A 27,452-nucleotide genomic window follows, 5' to 3' on the forward strand; every position below is an offset into this window, starting at 1 on the left:
ATCCCAACTACCACCAAAATCTAGCACACATGCCCATAACATATCTTCCAAGGTCTGAATAGTGCGTTCGGCTTGCCCGTCAGTTTGTGGATGAAATGCTGTGCTAAGCTTTACCTGAGTACCCAAACCTTCTTGAAAAGACTTTCAGAATTTGGTTGTAAATTGTGCCCCTCTGTCCGTGATGATAAATATCGAAACACCATGAAATCTCACAATCTCCTTAAGGTACAACCTTGCATAATATTCTGTAGAGTAAGTGGTTCTGACTGGAAGAAAATGAGCGGCTTTCGTGAGTCTGTCCACGATCACCCATATGAAGTCATACTTGCTTCGGGAATGAGGTAACCCTACATTGAAATCCATGTTTATTACTTCCCACTTCCAAGTTGGAATTTCCATTGCTTGCAATAATTGTCGTAGTCTTGCCCCTCGGGGCGGCTTTAGCTTTTCCTTTTGGCGGCATTCTGAAATCACAACATACTCATTAGGGAGGATTAAATCTTACACTTTGCTCTATCGCACGATTTCATGAGAAGAAGGATGGTCATTCTTCCTAAATGTCCTGTAGCCTCCTATTTATTAGCGTGGCGCGCAACACACCATAAATAAGACTCTACTAGCCACTGCTCGTAGACACTTCCTAGGACTGAACTGCTCTGATACCACTTCTGTCACGACCCGGGCTATGGGCCGCGACGGGTATCCGGGGCTAACCACCGAACACCACTCGTTCTGCTACTCATCTGCTCTTATTCATAATATATACTCATAACCATGGAAAACTATCATCATTTAAAACATATTTGCTTTTATAAACATAAGCCCTTTAGCTATCAAAATAATATATACATGCATATACATACAGACCATGGGACCATACTACCCACACTGCGTATCTACGAGCCTCTACTAGAGTACTAGACATAAGGACGGGACAGGACCCCGTCGTGCCCAATCATGAATATATACACATATGTACCAAAAGAATAATCAATGGCACCTCCAGAAAATGGAGTGCCTCTAATCACCGCTAGCTTCTATGAATGCGATCACCTCCCCGTCTACTCCGGGGCATGAACACAGCGTTCGAAGAAAGGACGTCAGTACGAATATTGTACTGAGTATGTAAGGCATAACAATAATAAAATATCAATGAAATAAGGAGGCATCAATGAAGAGCAATCTGTAACTGACTGAACCATAAAGGAGGTAATGCATGCTGGCTTACTTTCATACTCATCATCATATCATATATGCATAAATGTATAAACGTATAAACTGCCCGACCATATAGGTGCGGTGTGATAATCAATAACATTAGCAATAGCATCAGCACTAGCCTGCGTCCAGGCCTCCCGCGTCCGGGGTATCATCTCATGCCGCCTACTAGTGGTGTCTGCCCATGCCGTTTGGCCATGTGTATAGCTGCCCGCCTTGGCGGTGACTGCCCGGCCAACTAGGCGTGGTGTAATCTCATCATGTGCTCATCATATCATGCTCAACATATCATGCTCATCATGGTATACTTATCATACATGCTTATCATAATATACGTATCATAACAAGCTTATAGCAATACATGCATAGAGACTCATAGATAGTCATACTCTATCGGGGTGACGTAGGGTCGTGGATCCCCGATGTCATTATGAGCATTCATAAGTATTCTGCCTCACCTTGAAGGAACAAGCATAAGGTGAGTGTGTATAATGATCAACATCATCGGAGTATGGATAGCTTCTTTAGCTTAATTGGAACATCATATCATAGGCTATGGCATCTCTAGACTTTAAGCTTATCAGTATCGTTATCATGTTCATAACATATCTCTTATCTCGTTTGGCTACTCATGAACAAGGGATTATAGTTTTCCTAAAGATGGAATATTCATAAGAAGGAGGAAATTCATGCCATAGGACTCATTCCTTAGAAAGAAAGGACTAGCCTCACATACCTTTGTCGTTTACTATTCTACCGTTTGCTCGTTTTCCTTGAGTGCACTTGTTTATACCTTCAATGGAATTCGTTTCGTCATTAGCTAAACAATCATGAAAATGTACTTACTAGAGCTAGAGAAATTTGGGCAGCATTTCCATTGTTTATACTACTTTCTGCCACATTCCATATCAACTCCCAACATTCCTAACGACAATCACAATATCACTAACAACAATCGTCATTCATTCATATGATTTGCATTTCACAATTCCATCCCAATTCTCCATAATTATGGTCAAGGTTCGCTATCGCATTCTTTCCTATCCAATGCTTATTTCATATTCTAATTATCATTTGTAACATATTTATATCATCAACATAACCATTTTCATGATTCACCTCAACTACTATTCCATAATGACATTATTCACCCATTTATAACCCATCTTCCATACTCTTTCATAATCTAAGTGTTTCATCTTAATAATACTTCAAACAACATGTAAAGATCATGAAACTTACCTTAAATGATGGAGCAATAGATCTTGGATGATAATACACCTTTTTGCACAAAACCCTACTTTCACCTTTCTTGGATTTCTTCACTTTGATGGCTTTAATGGAGTTTCATAGGCTTGATTCACTCCAAATCTTGTTATTGATCCTTGATTCTCTTGGTTTTCTTATGGGTGAAATATTTGGAAGGTTCTAGAGGTGTGGAGAGGTTGAAGACGTTGATGGAAATGAATAAAATGAAGTGGGATTACATTTAAAGACTTGGAACAACTTCAGTCGTCGGGACTTCCACGGACAGCTTCACGGTCCGTGGATCATGGTGTTGGTCGTGAAACTGGTCGTGGTTCATGGCCAGCCAGCCATCTCCTTTGCTGGCTGTTCCACGGACACATCCACGGTCCGTGGAACATTATATGGTCCGTGGAACCTTGGCCATGGAACTCACAGTTCCTTCGGAATTGTTCCCGTCGTTTCGTTTGATCTCCAATCCGTATAGAACCTTCTTGGCACTTGTTTATCACTTCATTACCAATCTAAGGGATGTCGTAACTCTTCTCCACAACATCCTTCGGGTACCACTAACTCAATACTCATAGTTTTTGTCCGACACACTAACTTATAACTCGATTTCCTTAACAACTTTCTTGCCTTAACTCGGATGCCTTTGAAAATCTTAATTAGGACTACTAATTACTACTCCTTGCTTATCCAAACATCGTATTCATCATGCCCTTCACGAGTCTACTCACTTGTACGCTAAGGGGAAATTTCCGAGGTGTAACAATAATCCTCCTGGCTTTTGATGCTCAATTTTCACTTGTTGACAATTTGGACATTGAGCTACAAATTCTGCTATATCTTTCTGCATTCCATCCCACCAATACATTATCTTGAGATCATGGTACATCTTTGTTGCTCTTGGGTGAATAGAACACCGAGAATAATGAGCTTCTTCTAGAATTCAATGACGTAATTTCGCAACATTTGGGACACATAGCCTATCTCGGTATCTAAGAACTCCATCTATAGAAATTTCAAATGGTGACTTTTCTTTCTCATGAAGTGTATCTCTATAATGGCTCAACTGAGGATCTTCATATTGACGCTCTTTCACCTCCATATCTAAGGATGAAACAGTTGGATTATCAATACCAATTCCTGCACTGCCTGAGTCAATTAAGCGAACTCCAAGATTAGCTAGTTAGTGGAGCTCATAGATTAGTTCTTTCTTCTCCAAAGGAACTTCACATAAACTACCCATTGATTTGCGGCTAAGTGCATTAGCCACTACATTCGCCTTTCTGGGATGGTATAAAATACTCATATCATAATCTTTCAGTAGCTCTAAAGACTGCCTCTGTCGTAGATTTAACTCCTTCTGCTTAATAATATATTAGAGACTCTTGTGATCTATATAGATATCGACATGTACACCATACAAGTAGTGTCTCCATATCTTTAGTGCGTGGATAACCGCAACCAACTCAAGGTCATGGGTCGGATAATTCTTCTCATGTTTCTGCAACTGTGTTACACCTCGCATTTTGTACATTCGAATATTCCGAGTAAATGGCGGGAAGTTGAGGACAGGGTTATAATTTTTTTTCTAGAATGCGTAAGTTGTGTATTCATCTTTATTGGTGTGGAGCGTTAAGGATAAATTTGGAATAAGGAGAAATTAAAGGCTAAGAGTGGAAACAAATATTTCATGAAATGGCCAAAGGGGCCAAAGTGGCCGTGGGCCCCACTTGCATGTTGGCCAATTGACTTAAGCCAAAGAAGGGGACCATGTGTTTATTTCATATTTGTAGAGGCATGTATGTGTATGTGTACAATTTGTGGTCATGCAAGACTTTAATTTATCTTTTAATACTTGGAAAGATTTAAGAAGCTTGGAGGGAAAGACAAGGAAAAGTCTAGAAAATTTGAGAAAAAAAAATAAGAGAGAGGCAAGAAGTGGCCGGCCATGTGCTTTGGCAATGTGCCACAATAATATATATGTATATATATATATAGAGGGATGACAAAAGAAGGCAAGTATTCATCATTTTGAGCTCTAGAAAATTCAAGAAAAGTTGAAGAAAGAAAGAGAGAAAGGGACGGCCAAGGGCTGGCCAAAAAAGTCCAAGATTTTGGTCTTGGAAAAATATTTTCTTCTTGTTTCTCTACTAATTGGAAGGCCCTTTATGACGTGGAGTAATTGTTGAAGCAAGAAAAACACTCCTCCTTGCAAACTATGTTCTAGCCGAATGGCAAAGGTGAAGGAAAAGGTGAGGTTCTATCCTCTTTTGCATGTTTTATAGATGTTTTGGACATGTTGTAACTTATGGAAATGGATGGAAATCATGAAAATATGGATATGGTGTTGTGGCCGTATGTGTTGTGGTGGCTGTGTGTGTGTGTGTTGTAGTGAAAGACTAATTTATTTGGTATGTTTAGGATGTTGTGTTGTGGATTCTATGTAATGGAAATGAATGTTTAATGATGCATGTTGGGATTGGAAATGTTGTGGGCTGATTTGGAGCTTAATTTGATTTCAATATGGCTTCTTGTTTGATGAGAAATGATGTCGAGATATGGAATTGTTGACATAGTTTATGAATTTGAACGTAGAAAATGTGTGGTGAATGTTTCTAGTTGAATTGGAAGGTGTTGGCCGAAGTAGTATGTTGATTGAATCGTTTTGGATGTTATGTGAATTGAGTTAAATTGAATTGAAAATTATGAGTGTTGCTAGAATAATTGTTGGAATTGTTGTTGATAATTTGGCCGGGTTGAATTCCCGATTGTTGTTGTTGATAATTGGCCAAGTTGAACTTGGTGGGATGGCGCATTTATTGAAATGCTGCCAAAATTTCTATAGACAAATGTGCATGCAAGATTGAACTTCTAAAGACTCTAAACAAAGTTTGGTAAACAGGACCAAATTGTAGATTTTGGCGAAGTTGGAAGCTGAATTTGGAGCGGCGTACAAGGCGGAAAAAGGTATGTAAGACTTTATTTCTTTTCTTTGGCATGTCTTAGACGTGTAGGCTTGATTTCGCGCCTCGGGGACTTTCCTAACTCTAGAAATCCGTGGTTGAAATTTTCTACTATTCACTCAGTAGAATTGAGCCCAAAGCTCATGAATAGTGAAAGGAAGATCTAACCCCCCTAGAACTTGCAAGAATAAGACTCGATTACCCTAAGACTTCCCTAAGTAATATCACGGAACGTATTACACGTAAGTTGTGTACGCCGCCTCATTCGACCGAGGCGGGCCCACTATTCCCGGATTCCCTCTTATTGTTTCATTAAGTTTATTTCCGTACTATAGTCAATGAAGGTTTTTGATCATCATTCCGACTACAAAACAATAACTATTTTAATTAAACCCTTGACCCCAAAGCGTGATTTTTCTTCCTAAAAGTTTACAAATGTTTTCCAAAATATTCGTTTTTCTTCAAAAACCAAGTTTTACGATATTAAAAGTTTTAATGACTAGAATGACGACTATGATCCTACGATGATAATGATGATGCCAGAGATGAGAGAAGTATATGACAAATAGGCCAAGGCTATATTTCCCAATGACAATAAAGATGTCAGAAATAAGAATGTTATTATGATGACTATGATGAGAATGATCTTATGTTTAAAGGTTCCAAAGTATATGAAATGTTGTCCTATGATCTTATGCTATGCTTGTTCATGAAGTTACTCTCCATTAATGGTCTCGCCTTAGTATTAGTTCTTTCAAGGTGAGATAAAGCGCCCATGGTTACTCCATAATAAAATCGGAGGTTACCGACCTTACGCCACTCCGATAGCGTTATAGTTTTCTTTCCTTGGACTCCCCTGCATGCTATGGTATATATATATATATATATATATATATATATATGTATAAAAATGTATTTGGGGAAAACTGGGAAAAAGGGCAGAGCGCTATGGGCGCTGGGCTATACTCACGGTGCATGTATCCGTACTTGACTTGATATCATCCCGACGCGGGATCCCGGACGCGGATATATATTCACTTGTGGTTAAATGGATCATGTGACGCCTCGGCAATATATCATATTGTGCTTTCTATATACATGAAAAGAAATATTTTTCAAAGGCACTTCTTTTAGCATGCATGGCATCCGCCCCCTTGGGGCACTCGTTATTACACAAAAGTTACTGTACTATCTCATGAGATGTTCTATGTATCCATGCGCCTTATTGTTCACATGTATGTGTTACTTTCTTTTACCTCACGATATGATATCCGTTTTACTCATATTTATATCTCTTACAATGTTATTACTTATGCCTTACATACTCGGTACATTGTTCGTCCGACCCCTCTTCTGTTCGGGTCGCGTTTCGTGCCGCGTGGGTCTACACCCGGATTTACCAAGGGGTCCGAGGTAGCATAGAAGATGTCCCGGCTTAGTTGGCGAGCTCCGTTCGCTTCCGGAGTGTTAATTTGAGTCAACGTGCTATGCCATGATGTCTTGTTTGAAGTTAGAGACTACAATTGATTTACAGTCTAAAAAGGTCGTGGGTTTAAGGGAGTCGGTTTGTACTACGATACAAAGTCGGTGCCCATGTGTACAACATGTTTTATTTGGTTTAAAAGCATCGACTAAAAAATTTTAGAAATCTTATCATGTATATAGATATCGAGATTCAAAAGAAAATCGTACGTAGTAGCAGTCTTTAGTGGGTTAACGCTCGCCTCAAGGTCACGGGTTGGATGCCCATCACACCCTAGTAAGATCGGGGTGTGACAAACTGCCTTGAAGCATAGGCAATGACTTTACCGTGCTGCATCAATACACATCCTAACCCAACGCCTGAGGCATCACAATATACAACATAACCATCTGGCCCTTTTAGAAGTGTCAAGATCGGGGCCGAAAATTAACCTATCTTCAATTCCTGAAAATTGTTCACAAGCATCATTCCACTAAATTTCGCTAATTTCTGAGTTAGCTTTGTCAATGGTGATGAAATGGAGGAAAACCCTTCCACAAATATTCTATAGTAACCTGCCAATCCCAGGAAACTATGAACTTCTGTAGGTGTTGTGGGCCTTGGCCAAGTCGTCACAGCTTCAATTTTCTGAGTATCAACTCGAATGCCACCAGCTGAAATTACATGGCCTAGAAAAGTCACAGAATTCAGCCAAAACTGGCATTTTGAAAATTTTGCATACAATTCACAAGTACGAAGAATCCCAAGGATAATGCGTAAATAGTCTGCATACTCGGATTCTGTCCGAGAATATACTAGAATATCGTCAATAAACACGATCACGAACAGATCTAAGAGTGGCCTGAATACATTATTCATCAAATTCATAAACACCGCCGGAGCATTTGTCAACTCAAATGACATTACTCGAAATTCATAATGGCCATATCTTGTTCTGAAGGTTGTTTTGGGAATATCTTCCTCTCTAACTCTCACTTGGTGATAACCTAACCTCAGGTCAATTTCGGAAAACCACTTGGCACCCGGTAATTGGTCAAACAAATTATCGATTCTTGGTAGCGGATATTTATTCTTTATCATCACCTTATTCAGCTGCCTATAATCAATACACATCGGTAGGGAACCATCTTTCTTTCTCACAAATAGGATAGGTGCTCCCCACGATGATGAACTGGGCCTAATAAACCCCTTCTCAAGTGAATACTTCAGTTGTTCCTTTAGCTTTTTCAACTCGGCGGGAGCCATTCGGTAAGGAGGAATAGAAATAGGCTTGGTGTCTGGTAGTACATCAATAGCAAAATCAATCTCTCTTTTCGGAGGAAGGCCTGGAAGTTCATCTGGAAATACATCCGGAAATTCGTTCACTACGGGGATGGATTGAAAAATTGGCAGCTTTGCTTCGGTGTCACGAACTTCGACTAGATGATAAATATAGCCTTTAGCTATCATCTTCCTCGCCATAAGGTAGGAAATAAATTTACCTCTAGGAGACGCTGTATTACCTTTCCATTTAAGCACAGGCTCTCTCAGAAACTGAAATCGAACTACTTTTATTCAGCAATCGACATTGGCACAACAAGAGGCTAACCAATCCATACCCATGATCACATCAAAATCTAGCATTTCCAGCTCAACTAGGTCAACTTTAGTCTGACGATCACATACCACAATTATATAATTCTTATATACTTGTCTAGCTATCACGGGATCACCAACCGAGGTAGATACCTCAAAAGATTTAATTGACTTGGGTCTCACCCCAATACGACCAACAATATAAGGAGTAATGTAAGATAGTGTAGAACCCAGATTTATCAATGCGTAAACCTCATGAGAGAATATAGATAGTATACCTGTAACCACATCCGGGGAGGACTCGAGATCCTGTCGTCTGGCTAAAGCATAGATATGGGGCTGGGTACCATCTGAACTGGACGCTCACCCTCTGCCTCTACCTCGACCTGCTGGGATCTGGCGAGTCTGCCCTATCGTGCGCACAGAAGAAGAACTAGCCGTTGATCCTGTGGGCTGAACCCCAACTCTACCACTCATCGAGGGGCAATCTCGCATCATATGTCCAACCTGGCCACAGGCATAACAAGAATCTGAACCTCGGTGACACTGACCAGAATGCAACTTACCGCACTAGCTACATCGCGGTACTGGTGGTCTCCGCTGGCTAAAATCACCCTCAAACTGAGAACCTGAGGCTCTCGAACTCTGACCCTATCCTGGATGAATGGAGCGATCAAATCTCGTTCCTGTAAACTGAGGAGGTGCACTAGTCATTGACCGGCCTGAATATCTGGAATGTGACTGCCTCGATCCCCCTCTATAGTCGCTACCGTCACCCATAGATCTAGCCCTCTTACTCTGCCCCCTATCAATATCGCGCTCACCCCTTTGCAGATATTACTGCTCTTCTAAATTCTGGGCGTGGGCCTGAATATGGGAAATATCCATCCCCTCATGTAATGAAGCTGTCAAGCAATCTTTGAACAAATGTAGCCCTAGGCCTCTCATGAACCTATGCACTCTATCTCCCATATCGGCCATCATGGTCGAAGCATATCTAGCCAATGAGTTAAAGTGAAGGCTATACTCCCGGGCACTCATATTTCCTTGCTTCTAATTTAAGAATTTATCCGCTCTGGCCCAACAAACCTCGGGCGGCAAATAGTGGCGGATGAAGGCATCTACAAAATTTTGCCAAACTGGGGGAGGTGCATTTTCTTTTCTTGAAGATATCCAATTATTATACCAAAGAACCGCCACATCCCGGAGTCTATAAGATGCTAACTCCACAGATTCGATTTCGGAGGCATGAATAATTTTCAACGTTCTCAACATCTCATCAATAAAACCTTTTGGGTCTTCATCCGGCTTTGACCCGAAAAACTCTGGAGGGTTTAAACTCATGAAATCCTAGGCTCGAGTGCTAGTCGCCCTGTCACCTAAACCTGCACTCTGCCGCTGTGCCTGAGCGGCAACTAACTGTGTCAATAGATGAATAGCATTGGTCATTTGTTGACCCGAAGCAGCCGGTGGAGGGATTGGAGGCATAGGAGCTGGAACTGAAGCCCCCTCTTGTTCTTCTATAATAGGTGGAGTATGAGAGGTGTTTGATGGAGCCTCATTATGTGATTCACCTTCCTCTACATTAGTTGGCCGCTCCCTTTCTATCCGCCTTTCTGTCGTAGCCTTGCCTTTCGGGGCGGCTGTATCTTTTCTCTTTGGCGGCATCACTGAAATCATAACGCACAATTAGGGAGCAGAAAATCCTATAACGTGGCTCTATCACACGATCTAGTAAGGAGAAGAATGGTCATTTTTTTCCTAAATGCCTTGTAGTCTCCTGTTTATAGATGTGGCGCGCAACACACCATAAACAAGACTCTACTAGACACGGCTCGTAGACACTTCCTAGGATCGAACCTGGCTCTGATACCACTTTTGTCACGACCCGACGAGGGGCCATGACGGGTACCCGGAGCTAACTACCGAGCACCACTCATTCTAATACTCATCAAACTTATCCTGCATACATTTATTGTCCTCACACATCTAATCATAAGGAAAACCATTTTTCAATTTCAAGCATATCTGCCTTTATATACATAAGCCCTTCGGCTATCAAAATAATATATATACAATGAGGGAAATCATGAGACCATATCACCCACACACACGTATCGACGAGCCTCTACTAGAGTACTAGACATAAGGACGGGATAGGACCCCGCCGTGCCCAAATATGTACACAAAATAATAAATCAAACAGCACCTCCGGAATAATGGAGTGCTCTCGTAAATCTGCTGGTCAGCTCCCATGAATCTGGGTCGACTCCCTGTCTACCTATGGGCATGACCACAGCGTCCAAAGAAAATGACGTCAGTACGAACATTGTACTGAGTATGTAAGGCATAAGCAATAACGACATATCAGTAAATAAGGAGAAATCAAATGGAGAGCAACTCAGAATCGATCGTCACTTAAGAAGGAAATAATGTATGCTAACTTACTTCATAAACATCATCATGTCATGTATGCATATACATACATAAGCTGCCCGACCATATAGGTACGGTGTGATAATCATTAGCCCGCATCCAGGCCTCCCGCGTCCGAGGTAACCATCTCATGCCGCCTACTAGTGGTGTCTGCCCATGCCATCTAGACATGGTGTATACGCTGCCCGCCTTAGCGGTGTCTGCCCGGCCATATAGGCACGGTGTAATATCATCATCATGTACTCATCATAATGCATGCATAGGAACTCAAAGATAACTATACTTTATCGAGGTGACATAAGGTCGTGAACCCCCGATTCCATTGTGGTGTTTCTTAAGCATTCTGCCTCACCTTGAAGGAATTAGTATATAAGGTGAGTGTAGCACAAAGAACGACATCAATTAATCATAATTAGGATCATTATCTTGTAAAAGTATCATATCATGAACTTTAGAATCTTTAGACTAAAGCTCATCATCATCATTATCATACTCATAACGTATCTCTTATCTTTATCTCATATGAGGCTCTTCGTGAACATAGACTCATAATTTCCGGAATGTAAGAAGGTCATGGAGAATAAGGGAAAATCATGTCATAAGATTCATGCCTTAGAAAGGAAGGGACTAGCCTCACATACCTTTTCGTTTAGTTACTCTATCACTTGAATGTTCCTCTCCAAAGAGTCACGTTTCTACCTTCAAGAGAGTTCATACTAATATCGGATAATCAATAACGTAAACAAGCTTGAACTAAAGCTAGAGAAAATTGGGCAGCATCTCCTTTGTTTATAAAACTTTCTCCATATCATATATCAACTCCCAATCATCAATGATAACATTCATTATATCTTAATCAATAACTTTTGTCAAGTTCATCATTATCCAACTCCACACAACACACACACACACACACACACACACACACACACACACACACACACACACACACACACACACACACACACACACACACACACACACACACACAACTCCCTCTCAAGGTCATCCATAATCATGATCATAATACAACATTACATTTATCCTCATCTAATGTTTCTCGTATGTTCATAACATCATTCATAACATAATTATAATCACAACATATCAAGAATCATGATTCATATTAATCTACTACTCAACAATGTCACTATTCTCATATTTGTAACCCATTTTCTACTTCCTTCCATAATCCGAGTCTTTCAACCTCTCAATACTTTAAACAACATGGAATGATCATAAAACTTACCTTTGATTGAGTAGAAATGAGTTTTGGATATCAATACTCCACTTGAGGAAAACCCTAGTTCCACTTCCAAAGGGATTTCTTGCCTTGGATGAACCCTAGTGAGCTTCTTGCACTTGATTCAATTGAATTTATGATATGAACCTTTGATTTCCTTTGTATTCCTGAAGATGAAATGTGTAGAACCCTCTAGAAGTCTTGAGAGAGATGGAGAATTCGAAAGAATGAGAAAATAAGAGTGGGAACATGTATTTATACTTGCAATTTATTCAGTCCGTCGGGTATTATACTTGACCACTTACACGGTTCGTATAACATTGTACGGTCCGTATAAGTGTCCGTGGTTCACCATCAGGGAAAACATCTTCCTGTTGGGTGTTATATAGAACCTTATACGGACCGTATAATGTTATACGGACTTTATAAGCGAACGTATAACCCCATTTCTCAGAAATTGTTTTCGTCGTTCGTTTAATCTCCAATCCTTATGGAACCTTCTTGACACTTGTTTAACACTTCATTAACAATCTAAGGAGCGTTATAACTCTTCTTTAATACATCATCAAGTCGAAATTAACTCGATACTTTACACATCCCTCTTCAAAATGCAACTTGTGCTCAACATTCTTTAACGAACTTTCTTCTCTTACTTCCAACGTCTTTGAAATCTTAATTAAAATCGTTAAATAACCTTTCTTACTTATAGAAACATCGTATACTCCTTACCCTGCATTAGCCTATTCACTAGGCAACGACATAAAATTTTTCGAGGTGTAACAGTTTGGAGACTTCTCGGAGTGGCAAGGGGTATTATAACTCGATACTCGGCTTACCAGGCATGTTGAGAGCTTGAACTCTTTCTTGAATGTGTGTGTCTGCTAAAATGAACCTAATAAGGGTAATTAGGCGAATTAAGGGGGTTTCCGATACTTGTGAGGTGACGAGCACTAGTATCAGATAGCGATCATCATGTTATGGGTACTTTTGCAGTTTCGATTATATTGTTGGTCTGAATGGCATATCTGGGCACTAGCTGATAGAATAGTACGATCTTTTGGATCTGTGATTGGGGTGCGATGCCTGTACTTTATGTCTCTTATCATGATATTTGCCTGTCTTGTCTGTTTGTGTGCATATCACTTATACATATATCCTTGTTGAAATAAAAAGAAGAAAAAAGGTGAAGCCTTTATGGTGTTACGAACATGATATTGGATCCCATTGTCACGACCCGAGCTACGGGCCGCGAAGGGTATCCGGGGCTGACCACCGAACACCGCTCATATTACTGCTTATCTGCTATCATTCATACTATATACTCGTAATCATATAAGGCTGTCATTTTTCTGAAATACAATAACTTTTATAAACATAAGCCCTTCGGCTATCAAAATAGTATATACATTTACACATACATATACATGGAGACCATGGGACCATACTACCCACACATGCGTATCTACGAGCCTCTACTAGAGTACTAAACATATGAATGGGACAGGACCCCGTCGTGCCCAAAATAAGAATATACAAATATGTACCAAAAGAATGATCAATAGCACCTCCGGACGATGGAGTGCTCACAAATCAGCTACTGGCTCCTAGGGATCAGCACCGTCTCCCTGCCTACCTGTGGGCATGAACACAGCGTCCGAAGAAAGGACGTCAGTACGAAAGTTGTACTGAGTATGTAAGGCAGAAGAGAAATGAGCATAGATAGGAAAACATGAGTCATAAGATGAGAATATAACCTGTACACTCTTTACATATGAACCAGTTTCATGTACATGCGTTATACATAATATATATGTCACATACATTATCATAGCATGCAAGCATTGTCAAATCAATCATACATCATCATATCGTTACCCGCGTCCGAGTAACCATCCCATGCAGCCCACTAGTGGTGACATGTCCGCCCTTTTCTGCGGTGGAATCGGTGGAATGACATGTCCGGCCGATTAGGCACGGTGGAATCATAGCCCCCGTATCGGTGACATGTCCGGCCGATTAGGCGCGGTGGAATCACATTATCACACATACCATGCATTTCATATACTTGTCATCATTAACATTCAATTCATAGGCATATCGTGGCTTATCATAATCTTACCATGACTTAACATCATTAGTTACAGATACATACATTACGCTTAAGGGTAGCTATGTTTATGGCGGGGTGACATAAGGTCGTAAACCCCCGGTCATGTTATGGAATAAGCATAAGCGTCATATCTCACCTTGGAGGAATTTACAATTTAAGGTGAGTACATATAAGAAGGAATGCCAATGGATCGTGATCATCATTATTGATTTCGTAAGAACATCATATCGTGGTCTCTAGAGTCGTTATCGTATTTATAGCGTATTTCTTATCCCGTCTCGCCATTCGTGAACTTAGACTTTTCATCTCTAGGAACGTAGAAGATTTGTGAAGAAAGAGGAAAATCATACATAAGATTCATGCCTTGGGAGGAAGGGTAATGCCTCACATACCTTTTTGTCGTTAACTACTTATAGCTTGCTCGTTCTCCTTTGATGTCCTCGTCTTTACCTTCAAGAGAGTTCGTACCATCATTAGCTAGGCAACTATAAAACCATGCCTCTTAAGGCTAAAGAAAATTGGGCAGCGTTTCCTTTGTTTATACTACTTTCCGCCATATTCCATATCAACTTCCAACACCCATAACAACCATCACAATATCGCTAACAACAATCGTCATTCATTTCCATGATTCGCATTTCATAAATTCACCTAAATTCTCCATATTCATGACTAAGGTTTATTGTCGCGTTTGTTCACTTATAATACTTATTCCATGCTCTAAATATCATTTATAACACGTTCATAATCTCAACATAACCATTTCCACGATTCATCTCAACTACTATTCAACAATGACATTATTCACCCATTTATGACCCATTTTCTATCCTCCTTCGTAATCTAAGTGTTTCATCTTAATAATACTTCAATCAACATCTAAAGTTCATGAAACTTACCTCAAATGGTAGAGGAATGAACCTTGAATGATAGTACACCTTTTAGCACAAAACCCTATTTCTTCTTTCTTGAAATTCCTTGACTTTGGTAGCTTTAATGGAGTTTCTTAGGCTTGATTCTCCTCAAATCTTGTTATTGATCCTTGATCTCCTTAGTTTTCTTGTGGATGAAATGTTTGGAAGGTTCTAGAGGTGTGGAAGGGTTGAAGTCGTGGTTGGAAATGAATAAAATGAAGTGGACTAAACATTTAAAGACTTGGAGAAGCTCAGCCGAGTGGGACTTCCACGGACAGCTTCACGGTCCGTGGAACCCTTTGTTGGTCGTGGAACTGGTCGTGGTTCATGACCAGCCAGCCACACTTTCTGCTGGCTGTTCCACGGACACATCCACGGTCCGTGGAACACTATACGGTCCGTGTAACCTAGCCGTGGAACTCACAGTTCCACCGGAATGGTTCCCGTCGTTTCGTTTGATCTCCAATCCTTATGGAACCTTCTTGGCACTTGTTTATCACTTCAATATCATTCTAAGGAATGTTATAACTCTTCTCCACAACATCCTTGAGGCATCATTAACTCAATACTCCTAGTTTGCGTCCAATACACTAACTTATAACTCGATTCCTTAACAACTTCCTTGCTTCAACTCGGATGCCTTTGGAATCTTGATTAGGATTATCAATTTCTACTTCTTGCTTATCCAACCTCGTATACGTCATGTCCTTCGCGAGCCTACACACTTATATACTAAGGGGAAATTTCCGAGGTGTAACATTCTTCCCCCCTTTTGGAACATTCGTCCTCGAATGTTAAGTCATCGAGGATTTTAGAAAAATTTCGCCAGAGTTTCCCCTGTAATATGGCGATACCATCCTGTCACAACAGCCCATAATATCATTGCCTCACAGGGCTACAACACAACAGCAATATAGATTGGCCACACACGACCCATATACATAAAGTAAAGCATACGTACCTTATCATCTTGATGTTTCATCATATGTCTCCTCTGGGGGTTGAAATAAGTGTGGATATGTGGATTTCATTTTCTCTTCCGCTTCCCAAGTCATTTCTTCCCGATTATTGTTGCGCCACAGGACTTTGACTGAAGCTACTTCTTTATTCCGAAGTCTTCGTACTTGCCTGTCTAATATGGCAATAGGCATCTCTTCATAAGTTAGCTTCTCTGTAATCTGGACATCATCTACTGGCACAATCTTTGTAGGGTCCCCAACACATTTGCGGAGCATTGAGACATGGAATACCGGATGAACTAATTCAAGCTCTGAAGGCAAGTCTAACTCAAATGCTACTTGACCCACATTACGAATGATTTTATAGGGTCCGATATATCGCGGACTCAACTTTCCCTTTTTGCCAAATCTCATCACCCCTTTCATTGGCGACACTTTCAAGAACACCCAATCATTGACTTGGAATTCTAGATCTCGCCGGCGGTTATCCGCATAAGACTTCTGGAGACTTTGAGCTGTCAATAACCGTTCTCGGATCGTCTTGACTTTTTCTACTGCTTGTTGAATTAATTCGGGGCCTATCAACTGTACCTCTCCGACGTCAAACCATCCAATCGGGGATCTACATTTTCTTCCATACAGAGCTTCATATGGAGCCATTTGGATGCTGGAGTGATAACTGTTATTATAGGCAAATTCGATTAAGGGTAAGTGGTCATCCCAGCTACCACCAAAATCTAAAACGCATGCCCTCAACATATCCTCCAAGGTCTGTATAGTGCGCTCGGCCTGTCCGTCGGTCTGCGGATGAAATGCCGTGCTGAGCCTCACTTGAGTGCCTAGACCTTCTTGGAAGGATTTCCAGAACTTGGCTGTAAATTGTGCTCCTCTGTCTGTAATGATAGATATTGGAATACCATGAAGTCTCACAATTTCCTTGATATAAAGCCTCGCATAGTCTTCTGCTGAATATGTAGTTTTGGCTGGGAGAAAATGAGCTGCTTTCGTCAGTCTGTCCACGATCACCCATACAGAATCATGTTTGCCTCGGGAACGGGGCAATCCTACAATGAAATCCATGTTAATCACTTCCCATTTCCATGTAGGAATTTCCATCGCTTGCAATAATCCCCCTGGCTTCTGGTGTTCTACCTTTACTTGCTGGCAATTCGGACATTGGGCCACAAATTCTGCTATGTCTCTTTTCATACCGTCCCACCAATATATCATTTTAAGATCGTGGTACATTTTTGTCGTTCCTGGATGAATAGAGTACCGAGAATAGTGAGCTTCTTCTAGGACTCGACGACGTAATTCTGCCACATTTGGCACACATAGCCTGCCTTGATATCTAAGAACCCCATCTGCCGAGACTTCAAATGGCGACTTTTCTCTTGGAAATTTCACACCTTTATAATATTCCAATTTAGGATCCTCGCATTGTCGCTCTTTTATCTCCATATTCAAGGATGAAGCTGTAGGATCATTAACACTAATTCCTGCATCACCTGAGTCGATTATACGCACTCCAAGATTCGCCAACTGGTGGAGTTCATGAATCAGCTCTTTCTTCTCTGGGGGAACTTCGCATGAGCTGCCCATTGACCGGCGACTAAGCGCATCAGCTACTACATTTGCTTTCCCGGGGTGGTATAAAATATTAACATCATAGTCCTTCAATAATTCTAACCACCGCCTCTGTCGCAGATTCAACTCCTTCTGTTTAAAAATATATTGAAGACTCTTATGATCTGTGTAGATATCGACATGTACGCCATACAAGTAATGTCTCCACATTTTCAATGCATGAATAACTGCGGCCAATTCGAGATCATGAGTTGGGTAGTTCTTTTCATGTTTTCGCAGCTGTCTTGAAGCATAAGCAATGACTTTTCCATGCTGCATTAATACACATCCCAGCCCCACACCGGAAGCATCACAATACACAACATAGCCATCCGGCCCTTCTGGAAGTGTTAAAACTGGAGCTGAGGTTAATCTGTCTTTTAATTCTTGGAAGCTACGCTCACAAGCATCGTTCCACTGGAATTTTACTAGCTTCTAGGTTAGCTTCATCAACGGGGCTGAAATAGATGAAAAACCCTCCACGAATCTTCTGTAATAGCCTGCCAATCCCAGAAAACTGCGAACTTCTGTAGGTGTCATAGGTCTCGGCCAAGTCTTTACTGCTTCAATCTTCTGAGTGTCGACTCTAATACCATCATTTGAAATCACATGGCCCAAGAATGTCACCGAGTTTAACCAGAACTCGCACTTTGAAAATTTAGCATACAGTTCTCGAGCTCGTAGAATGCCAAGAACAATGCGTAGATGATCCGCATGTTCTGACTCCGTGCGAGAATACACCAGAATATCATCGATGAATACTATTACAAATAGATCTAGAAGAGGCCTGAATACATTGTTCATTAAATTCATGAATACTGCCGGCGCGTTGGTTAGCCCAAACGACATCACTCGGAATTCGTAGTGACCATATCTCGTCCTAAAAGCTGTCTTGGGAATATCTTCCTCTCTGACCCTCACTTGATGATATCCCGATCGCAAATCTATCTTAGAAAACCACTTGGCACCCTGCAGTTGATCGAACAAATCATCAATTCTCGGAAGAGGATACTTATTCTTTATCGTCACTTTATTCAGCTGCCTATAATCAATACACATTCGTAGGGAGCCATCTTTCTTTCTCACAAATAAAACTGGTGCTCCCCACGGAGAAGAACTGGGTCTAATAAACCCCTTCTCGAGCAAATCTTTCAACTGGGCCTTTAATTCTTTCAGCTCCGCCGGAGCCATTCGATAGGGAGGAATAGAAATAGGCTCAGTATCCGGCAACACATCAATAGTGAACTCAATTTCTCTTTCCGGAGGAAGGCCTGGGAGCTCATCTGGGAATACATCCGGAAACTCGTTTACCACCGGAACAGATTGGAGAGTTGGTGACTTTACTTCCGTGTCATGAACTCGGACTAGATGGTAGATATAGCCCTTAGCTATCATTTTCGTTGCCTTAAGGTAGGAAATAAACCTACCTCTCGGAGTTGCCGTATTACCTTTCCATTCAAGTACGGGCTCTCCCGGAAACTGGAATCGAACTAATTTCATTCGACAATCGACATTAGCATAGCACGAGGCCAACCAATCCATACCCATAATTACATCAAAGTCTAACATTTCAAGCTCAACTAAATCAACCTTGGTCCGGCGATCGCATATCACAACTATACAGTTTTTATACACTTGTTTCGCTATCACGGGATCACCAACCGGAGTAGATACCTCAAAAGGTTTAATCGGCTCGGGCTTCACCCCAATACGACTAGCAACATATGGAGTGATATAAGACAACAGAGACCCGGGGTCTATCAATGCATACACATCATGAGAGAATACAGACAATATACCTGTAACCACGTCTGGGGATGACTCGAGATCCTGCCGTCCGGCTAAAGCATACAATCGGGGCTGTGTGGCTCCTGAAGTAGATGCTCCCCCTCGGCCTCTACCTCGGCCTGAAGAAATCTGGGGAGTCTGCCCCGTCGGGCGTACGGAAGAAGAACCTGCTGCCGACCCTGTGGGCTGAGCCCCACCTCTACCATATCTCGAGGGACAATCTCGCATCAAGTGTCCTACCTGCCCACAATTATAACATGCATCTGTACCCTGACGACATGGCCCTGAGTGCAATTTCCTGCACTGGCTGCATCGAGGAACTGGTGGTCTCCCCTGGCTATAATCTCCCCCAAACTGGGAACCTGGGGCCCTCGAACTCTGGCCCTGCCCCGAACGATAAGAACGATCAGATCTCCTGCCTGTAAGCCGGGGAGGTGCACTCGTCACTGACTGACCTGAGTGCCCGGAATATGTCGGCCTGGGTCCACCTCTATAATCACCTCCTGCGCCCATAGATCTTGCCCGTTTGCCCTGCCCTCTATCAATGTCACGATCACCCCTCTGCGGAGGCTGCTGCCCCTCCAAATTTTGGGCATGGGCTTGAATTCGGGAAATGTCCATCCCGTCTTGCAACGAGGCCGTCAAGCAATCCTTAAATAGATGTGGCCCTAAGCCGCTCACAAACCTGTATACCCTGTCGCCCATATCGGCTACCATTGTGGGAGCATATCTAGCCAAAGAATTGAATTGGAGACTGTACTCCCGGGCGCTCATATTCCCTTGCTTTAAGTTCAGAAATCTATCCGCTCTAGCTCGGCGGACCTCGGGTGGCAAGTAATGGCGAATGAAAGCATCAACAAACTCTTGCCACACGGGAGGAGGCGCATTTTCTTGCCTCGAGGCTCTCCAATTATTGTACCATAAAACCGCCACACCTCGGAGTCTATATGATGCCAACTCCACTGATTCGGTCTCAGAAGCATGAATAATCCGCAACGTCCTCAATATTTCATCAATAAAGCCTTGCGGGTCTTCATCCGGCTTGGACCCAAAGAATTCCGGCGGATTAAGGCTCATGAAGTCACGGGCTCTAGTACTAGCCGATCGATCACTTGGGCCCGCATTTTGCCTTTGTGCCTGAGCGGCAACCAATTGTGTCAATAAATTAATAGCCTCGGCTACTTGTTGGCCCGAAGCAGCCGGTGGAGGAACTGGAGGAATAGGAGCTGGAACAGAAGCCCCTTCTTGTCCTTCTGTGATAGGAGGAGTAGTGGAGGCATTAGATAAAGCCTCGTGATGTGATTCCCCTTCATCTATATTCATAGGCGGCTCTCTTTCCGCCCGCCTCTTTGTCGTAGTCTTGCCCTTCTGGGCGGCTTTAGCTTTTGGCGGCATTTCTGAAATCACAACATACTCATTAGGGAAGATTAAATCTCATACTCGGCTCTATCGCACGATCTCATATGAAGAAGGATGGTCATTTTTCCTAAATGTCCTGTAGCCTCTTGTTTATTAGCGTGGCGCGCAACACACCATAAACAAGACTCTACTAGACACGGCTCGTAGACACTTCCTAGGATTGAACTGCTCTGATACCACTTTTGTCACGACCCGAGCTACGGGCCGCGACGGGTATCCGGGGCTGACCACCGAACACCGCTCATATTACTGCTTATCTGCTATCATTCATACTATATACTCGTAATCATATAAGGCTGTCATTTTTCTGAAATACAATAACTTTTATAAACATAAGCCCTTCGGCTATCAAAATAGTATATACATTTACACATACATATACATGGAGACCATGGGACCATACTACCCACACATGCGTATCTACGAGCCTCTACTAGAGTACTAAACATATGGACGGGACAGGACCCCGTCGTGCCCAAAATAAGAATATACAAATATGTACCAAAAGAATGATCAATAGCACCTCCGGACGATGGAGTGCTCACAAATCAGCTACTGGCTCCTAGGGATCAACACCGTCTCCCTGCCTACCTGTGGGCATGAACACAGCGTCCGAAGAAAGGACGTCAGTACGAAAGTTGTACTGAGTATGTAAGGCAGAAGAGAAATGAGCATAGATAGGAAAACATGAGTCATAAGATGAGAATATAACCTGTACACTCTTTACATATGAACCAGTTTCATGTACATGCGTTATACATAATATATATGTCATATACATTATCATAGCATACAAGCATTGTCACATCAATCATACATCATCATATCGTTACCCGCGTCCGAGTAACCATCCCACGCAGCCCACTAGTGGTGACATGTCCGCCCTTTTCTCGGTGCGGTGGAATTGTAGCAGCCCGCCGTAGCGGTGACATGTCCGGCCGATTAGGCACGGTGGAATCATAGCAGCCCGCCGTAGCGGTGACATGTCCGGCCGATTAGGCACGGTGGAATCACATTATCACACATACCATGCATTTCATACACTTGCCATCATTAACATTCAATTCATAGACATATCGTGACTTATCATAATCTTACCATGACTTACATCATTAGTTACAGATACATACATCACGCTTAAGGGTAGCTATGTCTATGGCGGGGTGACATAAGGTCGTAAACCCCCGGTCATGTTATGGAACAAGCATGAGCGTCATATCTCACCTTGGAGGAATTTTACAATTTAAGGTGAGTACATCTAAGAAGGAACGCCAATGGATCATGATCATCATTATTGATTTCGTAAGAACATCATATCGTGGTCTCTAGAGTCGTTATCGTATTTATAGCGTATTTCTTGTCCTGTCTCGCCATTCGTGAACTTAGACTTTTCATCTCTAGGAACGTAGAAGATTCGTGAAGAAAAAGGAAAATCATACATAAGATTCATGCCTTGGGAGGAAGGGTAATGCCTCACATACCTTTGTCGTTTTAACTACTTTATAGCTTGCTCGTTCTCCTTTGATGTCCTCGTCTTTACCTTCAAGAGAGTTCGTACCATCATTAGCTAGGCAACTATAAAACCATGCCTCTTAAGGCTAAAGAAAATTGGGCAGCGTTTCCTTTGTTTATACTACTTTCCGCCATATTCCATATCAACTTCCAACACCCATAACAACCATCACAATATCGCTAACAACAATCGTCATTCATTTCCATGATTCGCATTTCATAAATTCACCTAAATTCTCCATATTCATGACTAAGGTTTATTGTCGCGTTTGTTCACTTATAATACTTATTCCATGCTCTAAATATCATTTATAACACGTTCATAATCTCAACATAACCATTTCCACGATTCATCTCAACTACTATTCAACAATGACATTATTCACCCATTTATGACCCATTTTCTATCCTCCTTCGTAATCTAAGTGTTTCATCTTAATAATACTTCAATCAACATCTAAAGTTCATGAAACTTACCTCAAATGGTAGAGGAATGAACCTTGAATGATAGTACACCTTTTAGCACAAAACCCTATTTCTTCTTTCTTGAAATTCCTTGACTTTGGTAGCTTTAATGGAGTTTCTTAGGCTTGATTCTCCTCAAATCTTGTTATTGATCCTTGATCTCCTTAGTTTTCTTGTGGATGAAATGTTTGGAAGGTTCTAGAGGTGTGGAAGGGTTGAAGTCGTGGTTGGAAATGAATAAAATGAAGTGGACTAAACATTTAAAGACTTGGAGAAGCTCACCGTAGCTGGGACTTCCACGGAAAGCTTCACGGTCCGTGGAACCCTTTGTTGGTCGTGGAACTGGTCGTGGTTCACGACCAGCCAGCCACACTTTCTGCTGGCTGTTCCACGGACACATCCACGGTCCGTGGAACACTATACGGTCCGTGTAACCTAGCCGTGGAACTCACAGTTCCACCGGAATGGTTCCCGTCGTTTCATTTGATCTCCAATCCTTATGAAACCTTCTTGGCACTTGTTTATCACTTCAATATCATTCTAAGGAACGTTATAACTCTTCTCCACAACATCGTTGAGGCATCATTAACTCAATACTCCTAGTTTGCGTCCAATACACTAACTTATAACTCGATTCCCTTAACAACTTCCTTGCTTCAACTCGGATGCCTTTGGAATCTTGATTAGGATTATCAATTTCTACTCATTGCTTATCCAACCTCGTATACGTCATGTCCTTCGCGAGCCTACACACCTATATACTAAAGGGAAATTTCCGAGGTGTAACACTTGGCACATTATAGTGGCACTTGAGCCCGATTAGCTATGAGATAGGTTATTGAGATATGATATGATTGAGGCCGTGATCCGAGGAAACTACTGGACCGGCGATATATAGGCCTCATGAGCCCCCCATAGGTCACGATTCGTTGATGTTTGAACGTGTGTATAACAGGAAGTGAAAACAAAGGCCTTGCATCGCATTGCATATTATTCATCCATTTCCTATTATTTGTTGTTATTGTTGGTATTTGTTGGCTTTGTCTTGGAAATCTATTTGTTACGTGGATTTAGTTGTTATTATGCTTCTTCTGGTATTTGGACTAATCGCGGACAAGTGTGGTTGAACATCAAGGACCAACCCTCGTCTCCGTTTCGGAATGGGTCAATCAACGATGCATGCTGAGTACCCATTTTTATTGTACTCACGCTACACTTGCTACACCTTTTTTGTGTGCAGACTCAATTCCCAAAGACTAGTGGAGGCCGCGACTATTAGGTCCCTCGTTGAGCTGCTTGCTGAGATTTGGGGTGAGCGCCATGGCTTCTGGAGGGCTCCAAATCTTTCCTTATCTTGATTTCCCTGTCTTTTCCATTATTTAGACATTATTTATGATTTCCCTGTCTTTTCCATTATTTATGATGTACTAGACTCTTATTACTCTTAGTTGGTCTTTGTATTATGGTGATATCTGATTTTGGGGATTTATTGTAATATTTACTTAGTATTTTATTTGAGATTTCTTAAGACTTATGAAATGACTTGTATACTTTATTTTCCGCACTTGGATTTTGTTTAAATTATGACTGTGTTGGCTTACTAGTACGGTGGACTAGTGTCATCACGACTTGTGATTTTGGGTCGCGACAAATTGGTATCATAGCCCTAGGATAATCGATCTCACTAATACAAGGACAATGTCTATTAGAGTCTCGCGGATAGGAGCGAAGAGCTCCGTACTTATCCTCGGTAGGCTCTGTGACATTTAGGAAATTCACATCTTTGATTCCTTATTATGCGTATTTCCTTCTAATATGCTCTAAGATTTCTTTGTTTGGCTCTCTCAATGATGGTGAGGACACTGTCGCCACCGCTATAGGTGGTCAGGGTCTAGCACCAGCACCCGTACCTACTATTCGAGCTACTACGGGAGGTGGGGGTGAGGTAGAGATTGAGGACGAGCTGGAGCTTATGTTGCTAGAGCGCCCGCAGCCGCTTATGATCCTGTCTGTGAGGCATCTCCCGAGCCAAAGGGCGGTGACCAAGTCGAGAGTGAGGTAACCGTGGAGGTACTGGTTCTGGCTCCCCCGGTTCCCACCGTTGCAGAGTTTCCTCAGGATAATATGGCTCGCCTTCTGAGTTACTTTCATTGGATGTCTCAGGCAGGCATGATTCTGACTGTTTCTGAGGGATTCCAGACTCGGCTAGGAGCACAGACTCCAGAGCAGGTGGCCGCAGGTTTCAAGACTCGGGAGGGCGGCCCGGCGCGGCAGCTCCTCGAGCTATTTGGGCCCCGGAGTTCGGAGTCGTTGCTCTAAGTATAACTGTTATATCCCGTATTTTTGTACATTGGGATATTCTAAAGCTAATCGCGACAAGTTAAGGACAAGACTATTTTGGGATACGAGGTAGAGATTTTAACCTCCGATTTTGTTTTAATGCACAAGTTGCGTATAAATTTTATTCGGTATAGATTTTGGAGATTAGAGATTAATTAACCATGATTAGGTTATTAAGTGGGATTAAAAAATTTAATCACTTCATTAATTGGCCATAGTGGCCGTGTGGGCCCCACTCATGACATGGCCAAGTGTAATTGGCTCAAACATTGGGTGGGACACATGTCCAGCCCATGGACACCCTATATATAGAAAGTTGATGATTCATTCATCAACCATCCACCTCATTTCTTCGTCTACAAACTTAGAAAACCTTAAGAGATAGAGAGAGAGAGACTCTCGGCCATGGCTGGCCGAGAAGGAGGTCCTTGAGTCTTGATCAAAAATAATTTTTTGATAGCATTTCAACTCTAGAGAAGGTGTATAATAACGTGGAGTAGTCATTGGAGTAGCAAGAACAAGTATTAATTCAAGGCACAAATTCTAGCCAAGTTGACAAGTCAAGTGTTAAAGGTAAGGTTTAATCTTCTTTTACATGTATTAAGGGTGATTTGAGCATGTTGTAATGTGTAGATATGTATAAAAATTGTGTATGTTGATGTTGGAAAGCTATCCACGCCATGTAGGGGCTGTTTTAGGAGAAATTGGTGAATTGATTTACTTGATATTTTGGTTGTTGTTGTTATGGATTTTGTGGTGAGAATGAAGGTTTAATGGTTCAAGTTGGAGTTGAAATTGTTTGTGGGCTGTTGTAGAAGCTAATATGATGTTAATATAGTTTCTTGCATTTATATAAATGATGTTGCTAAACGTGTGGTTGTTGGTAGGATTTGTGAAGTTGGAAGAAAAGAATGTGTTGTTGTTGTTCTTGTTGAGTTTGGAAGATTGCGGGTTGTATGGTATGTTGGTCGGGCTGTTGTGAATATTGTGCGGGTTGTCCGAAGTGTTCTCGAGTCTTGTTTGAATAGTCTCGGGTTAGCACTTGAACGCATGATCATTGGTGTTGGCTTGATTGTATGTGGTTGATTTGAATGTAAAGGAAATGTCGTCAAATTATTTAGAAAGGAGTTACTAACATTAGAATGCATTTTGAATTCCCTCGTAGCCTAATCGTAGTTCTTGACGTCTTAATATAGGTTGAGACACTATTGAGCAGCGTATACGTGTTGTGTCGCAAGTAAACGCTAAAGGTATGTAAAGCCTATCCCTTCTTTCTTTTGGCATGTCCTAGATGTAAGTAAGATACGATATGAGCTTTGGGGTAACTCTATTCATAAGTTCCGAGCATGATTTATGATTCTTATTCACTTCTTGATGTTAGAATGTTATATCCCGTATTTTGTACATTGGGATAATCCGGATTAACCACGAAAAGTTAAGGACAAGACCATTCCGGGATACGAGGTTGAGAATTTTGACCTTCGATTTTGTTTTAATGCACAAGTTGCATATTCATCTTTTCATTGGTATGGAGTGTTAAGGGTAAATTTGGAATAAGGAAAATTTGGGGTTAAAAGTGAATTATGGAAAGTTAGTTAAATTTCATGAAATAGCCAAATAAGGCCACTTGGCCGTGGGACATAGGTGTGGTTCCCACACATGACTTGGCCAAATTAAATTCATCCAAGCCATGTGTGGGCCATGGACACATGGATGAATCATGTATGCATATATTAGATGACAATTAAGACTTAGTCATCATTTTATAACCTTAGAAGCTTGGAGAGAAATGGAGAAAAAAAAAGAAGGGGCTGTTCGGTTGGAGCTGGCCGAACATGGCCATGGAAAATTGACCATCAAAAATTATTTTCTTCTAGGTTTTCTACTAATTGGAAGGTCCTAAACAACATGAAGTGGTTGTTGGAGCAAGTGAATCCCTTGTTCTTGCAAAGCACCAACCTTAGCCAAATGAAGAACTAAGTGAAGAAGGTAAGTTTTAATCCTCTTTTCATGTGTTATGAAGGGTTTGTGCATGTTGTGGTAAGTGGAAATGGATGAAACTCATGAAAATATGGATGTTAGTGTGTGGTCGAGTATGTGTGTTGTGTGTAGGAATGAAGAACTAATTTTATTTAGTATGTTTTGGT

Source organism: Lycium ferocissimum, chromosome 2 (genome assembly GCF_029784015.1).
Source record: "Lycium ferocissimum isolate CSIRO_LF1 chromosome 2, AGI_CSIRO_Lferr_CH_V1, whole genome shotgun sequence".
Lineage (NCBI taxonomy): Eukaryota > Viridiplantae > Streptophyta > Magnoliopsida > Solanales > Solanaceae > Lycium > Lycium ferocissimum.